This window comes from Microtus ochrogaster, chromosome 19 (assembly GCF_000317375.1).
Source record: "Microtus ochrogaster isolate Prairie Vole_2 chromosome 19, MicOch1.0, whole genome shotgun sequence".
In the NCBI taxonomy this organism is placed as follows: Eukaryota; Metazoa; Chordata; class Mammalia; order Rodentia; family Cricetidae; genus Microtus; species Microtus ochrogaster.
Window position 1 is genome coordinate 10954475 of NC_022021.1, and position 8110 is coordinate 10962584.

At 40.4% G+C, this 8110-nt stretch overlaps 1 pseudogene; it reads right to left on the reverse strand.

Annotated features, from left to right (window-relative positions):
- Nucleotides 1–4135: 4135 nt before the first annotated feature.
- On the reverse strand, nucleotides 4136–4509 carry LOC101991379 (annotated as a pseudogene).
- Between the last annotated feature and the right edge of the window lie 3601 nt (nucleotides 4510–8110).

The following is an 8110-nucleotide window of genomic DNA, read 5'->3' on the forward strand; positions in this document are numbered from 1 at the left end:
TGTACCTTGTCTGTCTACAGGATGCTGCTTTCTGTAATTCATTTAGTGAAAATTGGTACCCCTTTGCATTGCTCTACTAAAAGAGGCCCTTTCTGCAATTTATACAAACCTGTTATACATGGAACTATGCTGATGATTGGCAAGCAAGCAGAGGTTCTTTTCTTACTAATATTCATTGGAAAGTTGATCATCTCCCAGCCCTTTATTCTCTAGAGAAAATTTCAGACACCCAGTCCTCCTGCTTCTGTGTTGTCAGCAGGTAGCAGATGGAGAAGAAGTTGGGAAGAGTTAAGTTTCACCCTGGGCTGTTTCTTCACAGTATAGATCTCAGTTAAAACAGAGCAAAGGAGACTGGCTGTGGTATGTGTAGCAGTGGTAGAGAACTTTTAGCTGGTATTCTGGAACCTTGGGGTTGATCTAGAGGACCATAAAACCAATCCAAGCACACCCCCCCCCCCAAACCAAACAATAGGAACAACAGGATGCTCATTCATGGGCTCCTTCTCAGAAGGGAACAACTGTTTTTTGGGTTTACTCTCAGGAAAGTTATGTCCTAGGGGCTTCTGGTTTCCACATTTCTACACAATGCATCTCCATTTTCTTTGTTCTCTCTTTCCCACTGGTTTTTCTGCAGACCGCAGTGATAAATTCTTTCCAGGATATTCCTCTCCCTCTCTGCCACTCCCTCTCTGTATTTGTCTCTAGCTTCTGACTGTCTCTCTCTGCTTCTCTCTCTCTCTCTTTGGGGTCTCATCATTTGATCTGTTTCTCTTACACACACACACACACACACACACACACACACACACACACTGCTTTTATGTATGTTTTTGTGGTCTTTGCATCAGTAGGTGATGCAAATTTACCCATTCCCAAGGACTATGTCCCAACAGCATAAATAGAAATATTTATTAATTTTAGAAGAGGTAAATTTCCAGAGAAAAGCAGAGAGGAACATGTATAAATATTAAAGCGACATAAGGATGCATACTGGAAGTCACATATAAAAGAATAATTTGGGAATCCCTGGGAGAGTGACTTGTGCACACATCATTTTGTTTAACCGAATAAAGGATTCTTATTAAACTAACCTTTTCAGAACTCCAATAAGCAAGGGCTTAGCTTGATTCGCCTTTGTCTAAGAGGTTGTTAGCAAATAGTAACCCCTTACAAAATAAAGGATTAAAGTTAAGTAGTTTAATTATTATTCCATAAGCAAGATGAATGGAAAAGTGCTGAGAAAGAATCACCAGAGAATGAGAGGAGTAGTTCATCAGGGAGGGGCTCTGGAGGGGGAGGCTGATTGGAAGAGACTGCAAGCAAGCCCTAGGGAACTGGGAACTACTGCTCCGGAAGCAGGCGGGTGTGGAAGAGTTTCTGGCCATGAGATAAGAAGTCAGAAGGAACTCTACGACCTCCGCACCACTGAGTGGAAATGCTTCGGGGAGTGCTAGGCTGAGAACCACCTTTTTGGGAATCATCAACGTTATTCAGAAGTGTGATGCTGGATTCCTGGGTTCTGCCTTATGGTACAGTATCACTGCCTGTAAGAGCAAGACTTAAGGTCCAACTCTTTCATCAGCACTCAGTAATTCCTAGATCCATTAGTATCAAAAAGGTGGCTTACAGGACGCTAGACACCATGAGCTGGCTGACATACAAACACGGAAGTTTGATTACTTGATGGAATGAGGACTGTAGACATTAGAAAGTAGAAATACTGTGGTATGCCTTCATCTCTTATTAGGTGTGGTACAGAGATTTATTGCTACCTCGAATTAAACTTTAAATAACCTAATATACTTTTTGTTATTTTCTTCTTTTAAAACATATTTAGTCACTTTATACACAAACCCGAATAGCTTGGGACTGAGTGAGAGGAAGGGGATAAATTTCTGGTGTACACACAACAAAACATCTTGTTTATAGCTAAAAATTTAAAATGAACATTTTTAAACAAGTATCCATGGCATGAGATAAAGTGGCTTGCAGGGTACTATCTAACAACTCGCCCTTTGGTAAAATACCCTGATATGTAGATACAAACTAGTTCTACCTGGGTGAACTTCATGTTGTCAGTAGCTTAATGCCTGACTAACAGAGTTCCTAAGGTCCTAATAAATCAGGGCTTATGAATTCAGTGCTTCTGAGTGTCGGCTGGCTGCACTCATTTATGTATGTTCTCCTGTGTTTACCATTGTTTCTCAGTGTGGATGTTGCAACTGATTTATTATATCAAGCAATACACAGCCCCAGTCAGCTGCTGTATGCTCTTGCACTTCCCATGCTCTGTACTTTTTGAATCATTATAATCTAGATACGCTAACGTGATCCATAAATGCTTTACCTAAAGTGTTTTCCTACATTTGTTCATCAGTGTGCTTTGAAAATTTAACAAAGGTGCAGTATTTCAGGGGGAAAGCTAGCAATAGCCATGAAATGAAATACACTAACCAAAATTCTGTATTAAAATTCAGTGGTGTCACAGTATAGGACGCTGTTTAATTCAGGTTTCAACATTTTTCCCTTCTGAAAAAATAGCTTGGGTTGGAGAACTGGGGGGTTTCTGGCTCAGTCTTTAGAACACACTAAATAGCTGTGCTCAATATCCATTGGGAAGAGGAAGCTGTTGTGCCCTGGCCGCTCAAAGGTCGCGTAGGAAAATATTTATATGATTGAGTTGTGTAATTGAAAGGAGAGGAAAGGAGAAGTGTAGCAGAATTTTAAACAGCACCTCACTACCCAAAGACTTTCCAGGTTGGAGGGAGCAGTGTGAGCAGGTAGTGCTCGCAGCCAGCGACATCTCTCTGGGAGACACTGGCTTTGTTACCATGAGCCCTCTCTGAGCTGGATCCACATCTCTGGCCTTTCTTTCTCTCCCTCACCCTCCCTTGACTTGTCAGGTATTTGTTTGCTTGTGTGTTTTTTTTTTTAATAAATCACAAGACAATAAATAGTTTGTTCATTCCATTAGAGAATTAGGTAAACTTCATGTTACAAGATCAAAGTAAGTATGAAAGACCCCCAAGATGGGCTGCCTTTCAGTCTGGAGAGACCCTCCCAAGGAACAACGAGTCCACTCATGCGGATGCAAACAGCAAGAGGTTTATTGGGTGGGCACAGGTACCTGTGGGTGACAAATCCTTTCGGAGGACTTGCGCGCTTTCAGGTTGGGGCAGTGGGTTTTTATGGGGTAGGGCAGCAAAAGCGCGGGTACAGAAGCGAGAGGCGTAGTTACAGGGTTTTCATTGGTCAGTTTGAATGTGGCCGAGCTCAGAGCGGGGCAAGGTCCCTAGTTTCCGAGAATTCAGCCGTGGGCTGCCTTGGCTCTTATCTAGGGGAGACAGGGTATCCACCGTCCCCCGACGCCGGGCCACATTCTTGGTATTCCCCCGGTCCTTCCCCTGGCCCAAGCCACAGGGGTCCCTATCTCGTTTTGGCAGCTTCTAAAACTGCCCTTTGTTTAAACCCTGGATATTTAGTACAAGCCTTGCAAAATGGCATTTCAGGTGCTAAGTTGTTTAACAAGCTTGGCGGGGGGTCTTTTAATAGGAAAGAGGGCAGCAGAAGCAGATTACAGAAGCAAATGCGTGGTTAGTGGTCAGTTGGAATGGGGCAAGGGGCATAGGTGGTTTTTCCTTTCCCAGCACAGATATATGGCAACAGATTTCCTGTTAATTGATGTCCTGTCTTATCCTATTCTATGGATATAGATAGCCTGCTTTACAGCCAGGGACCCTGACCTCACTCTGTACTTACATTTGTTCGTCAAAAAGCCTTGTGAGATGACATTACCGCAGCTAAGCTGGGATCTTTCATAGGAGGAATTGTTTCTTTTGTGACCTGCTGATATTCTAATGCTGGCTATAGGCATCCTGTTTTCCCAAGCAGGCGGGATGTTCTCATGAGAGCAGGCCAGCTGCGGGTTCTGGGGGGGTGTCCAGAGGGTCTTTCAAGTATAGTATTGAAGAATTAGAATATCTTCAAGAAACCAGTTACAGTTTAACTGAAGTGGATGTGAACACAGGGGTTGGTGTCTACTGAGGAAAGTTACGTTCCTCTAATATATGAAAAGATAACACAATACACTTTCTTAGTCATCGAGGAAGAAATTTTCTTTCTTGAAAAGCTGGTACTATTTCTTTTTTGTAGTTCTCTTCCCTTCTCCTTTCTTTGGTTTCACCTTTCCACGGAACTTCTTTAGACATCTTTGCTCATCCTTAAGATCCTGATGCTCATCTCTGTAGAGGCCAAGGAAATGGAGTGTGCCCATGAGTGCAAAATATGTGTTGTGATTTGGATACCAGTCACAAGTCTCTCTCTTTTTGGCCAAGGGCTGCTTCCTGAACATATTCACCACTTTCATGGACTTTGAATGGCCTGGCCACTTCACCAAAGATCCGGGCAGTTAGACGAGACATACGCAGTGCATACTCTGAAAGAAAAGCCATTTTTTAAGCAGTGAGGTACAAGATTCCCTGCGTCTGACCTTGCTCGTGCGCGTCCCTGAAAACCCTGTTTGTTTGGTTTTTTTTTTTTTTGTAAAAATATTGTTTTCAGAAGATTTTAGAAAATTGAAATTAAATTTGTTGAAGTGTCATTAGATTGTTCTAATGAGCAATTCCCCCCATTCATGTGGATTAATTGACTGACTGACTCCAGTTGCTAGGCGTCTGGATTACATGTTAGTCTGGACACCATGGTCCTCCCTACTCATATGCTGCAGTCCCAGTGTATTTGAAATTAGGACCTATATAAGAAGGGGAGAAAAGTTACTGTTCTGGCAAAAGTTGAACACTAATCTGACAGGACTGGTAATTATATGAGGTTAAGAAGAAACACAAGTAACCTTCGTTACCCCCTCCCCTTGTGTTGTGGGCATAGCAAGAGTAGTGGTCATCTGTGAGCATCAAGAGAGCCCTCATAAGCACCTTTGGTTTGTATTTCCAGCCTCCGGAAGTATAAGAAAATAAATAGGTCCTAAATTTTATTGCTCAAGACACCCTGACTACAGTATTCTACTGTGGCAATCTAAGCAGACTAATTAAAACCAACATCCTTGAATCAGTCTGGAAGGGACAGCAATCCAGAAATGGAGTGCACACCTGCGAGTGAAGTGGCTGAATCTGCTTCTAGTCTAGACCTCTGAGGCAGGAAGATATATGCCTTTGAGAGACATTTTAAGCCTGGAAGACATGTGTTTTGGTAAAACTTGAATCAGGAACACACTCACCTTTGATCCAGACCTTGAGGCAGGAAAGCATGCCTTTAACATGGGCCACAGCTTCTGCTGAAAGCCTATATAAGGACAATGGAAGAAGGAAGATCTGTGCTTTGCCTGCTTGTTCTCATCTTGCTAGCATCCTTCCTTGGTTTTGGAGCCTACTACTTCGTGATTCCATCATATTCAGAAGACCAGCTGAGATATCCAGCCTTGTGGGACTGAAAAACTACTAGATTATTAGACTTTTCATTCACAAGTGTTTGGGAAGGGAAGAGCAATATCTGAATTAGATTATTGGTCTTTAAAATTTATCTCTTTTGACTCCAAATTTTAATTGTAGCGAGTCCCCCGTAGACTGATGGAAGAGAAAATGTTTAAGAACATTGTAACAACTGATTTCCCCTTTTTATTCAATGATGAGTCTGAGTTAAACTTTGATCTAGAAGTTCTGCCAACCTTAGTACAGCTACAGTAGTATCTGCAAGACCATCCTTAATAAACAAACTGAACCTTTAACTTGAAGAGTCACTAGGCCACATTAGAGCATGTTGTGTTAGAGCTTGCTTTCTGTTGTTGTGATAAACACTGTCTTAGCCACTGTCCTATTGCTGTGAAGAGACACACGACCATGGCAAGTTTTATAAAGAAAAAGATTTATTTGGGGGTGACTTACAGTTCAGAACGTTAGTCCATCATCATTATGGTGGGAAGTAGCCTCACCTTTTCTTACAGCTCATGGTTGCAGTGCCACAGAAATTCTATCTTCATGCAAAAGAAGAAAGGGCTGAGGCCTATCTTCCTTTGATTTTAAACACATTAATCTGCAAACATTCAATTTTACTTTTTCTCTCTCATACTTTTCTTTTCTCCTTATATATACTTATAAAAGATTCTTTGTTGATCTCATTATTAATTAAAGTTTAATATGACATATATCTGTCGTACAATGTGACACTTTAATGTTTGTTTTCATTTTGTTGATTTTAAAGCAAAGACAATTTATTTAGGGTTAAAATATTTAATTTCTATTTTTAGAATTTAAAAAATATTAAAATTTGTTATTTATAGACACCCTAGTGTAGACTAAATGCATAAACATATTTTTTGACCTAACTGTTACTCAGCATCTAATAATCCAATCCCTCCCTCCCCTCCCCCCCTCTGTTATTGCTGGTGCTACTCTCTCAGCATCTAATAATCCAATCCCTCCCTCCCCTCCCCCCCTCTGTTATTGCTGGTGCTGCTCTCTCAGCTTCTGGTACTCTTCTACTCTTCATTCCAATGATACCAGGCTTGAGAATGGAATCATGAGGTGTTTGTCCTTCTGTGCCTGGTTACTTTTACTCAGTGATCTCAGTTCATCTACATTACTGCCAATAATAGGATTTCACTGATTTTTACAGCTGAGTCATATTGAATTGAATACAGTATGATGTTTTTCACTTCTCCCCTTCATCAGTTGTTGGACACTTAGGCTGCTTCCACTTCATGGCTATTGTGAAAAGTGCTACAATGAACACAATAGTACAGATGTATCTCTGGCATGCTCATTTTGTTTGGGCATGTGTGCAGTATTGTTCTTGCTGGATTATATGGTAACTCTAATCTCATTCTTTTACTAACCTCTGCACTGTTTTTCTTCATTCCATCAACAGTATGTAACGAAGGTTTCTTTGTTACAGCAGTACCTTTAAACACAAAAGAGAGATTTAACAAAAACACTAACGAGAGATTTGATATTTCAGTATAATTTTGATTTCCATTTTTATATTGGTGTTGATGCTAAACATTTTGTTTCATATGGCTATGGCTTTTTTTGTGACTTCTTTGGGGAAATGTCTATTTTGATTTACTGCTCATTTTTTTCCATCTCATTTATTTAGTTTCTTTTTGACTATTGAGCTTTTTTCTTTTTTCTCCCCAATTTCTTTGTTGTGTTGTGGATAGCAACCCTGTGTCAAATGCATGGTTTACAAGCATTTCTCCTATTCTGCAACTATTCTCTAGGCTAGGTTTCCTGGAACACAAAGGGTCTGTCAGTGTCAACAGTGTCCTTCCTGCGCTTGCTATCTTTGTCTTCTTCCCGCTTCCTCTCCTCTGGGAGCTCAGCTCTTTTTGACCTCTGTGTTGTGCATCCTTTTGAACTTCGAACATTCTGCTTCACTTCCTTTTGTAGCAGTTGTACACTTTCCCCCTGACAGTGCTTATCACGATGTGGTAAGGAGTCTTCTTTTCTATCAGTTTCTTTCAGTGTGAAGAAAATTTATTAAGAGGTTAATTAGTAGAAATTTAATTTACTAAAATGGCAATTTCAAAATCTTGGTTTTTTTTGTTAAGACTAAGTTCTTGCCTCTATCTTCTAAATACTGCCACTGAAATTTTAGTCTATCAAATTTATCACCAGTTTTCAATGTTTTTAAAATAATATTTGGCATCATTAAAAATTTAGCTCATTAGCAAAACTGATCAAAAAGATATAGTTGAATCAACCAATTAAGTATACTCAATGTTCTTTTTAAGTGTTAGCATTTTCCAAATTAAAAACAAGATAAAAAGATCACTTTCTGCAGAATGAACTATTTCAATTAGTATGACACATGACGAAAAGTTCTTACCTTCATAAGATTTATAATTCTGTCTTCTGAAACCTCATTTTAGAAAATCACATTTTTCCCCTGGGTTTTAGTTGGCATATCCCAGAAACTTAAATCACATAAAGAAATATGGATGTTACTTGTCTGTAGTAATAGGAGCGGCGGGGCCCCAGCACCCCAGCCACACCCCGCTGCCTGCAAGGCTAGCTTTACCCGAAATAATTACACGGACACTGTATTCTTTTAGTCACTGCTTGGCTCTTTAGCTTTAGCCCTTTTCTCGGCTAACTCT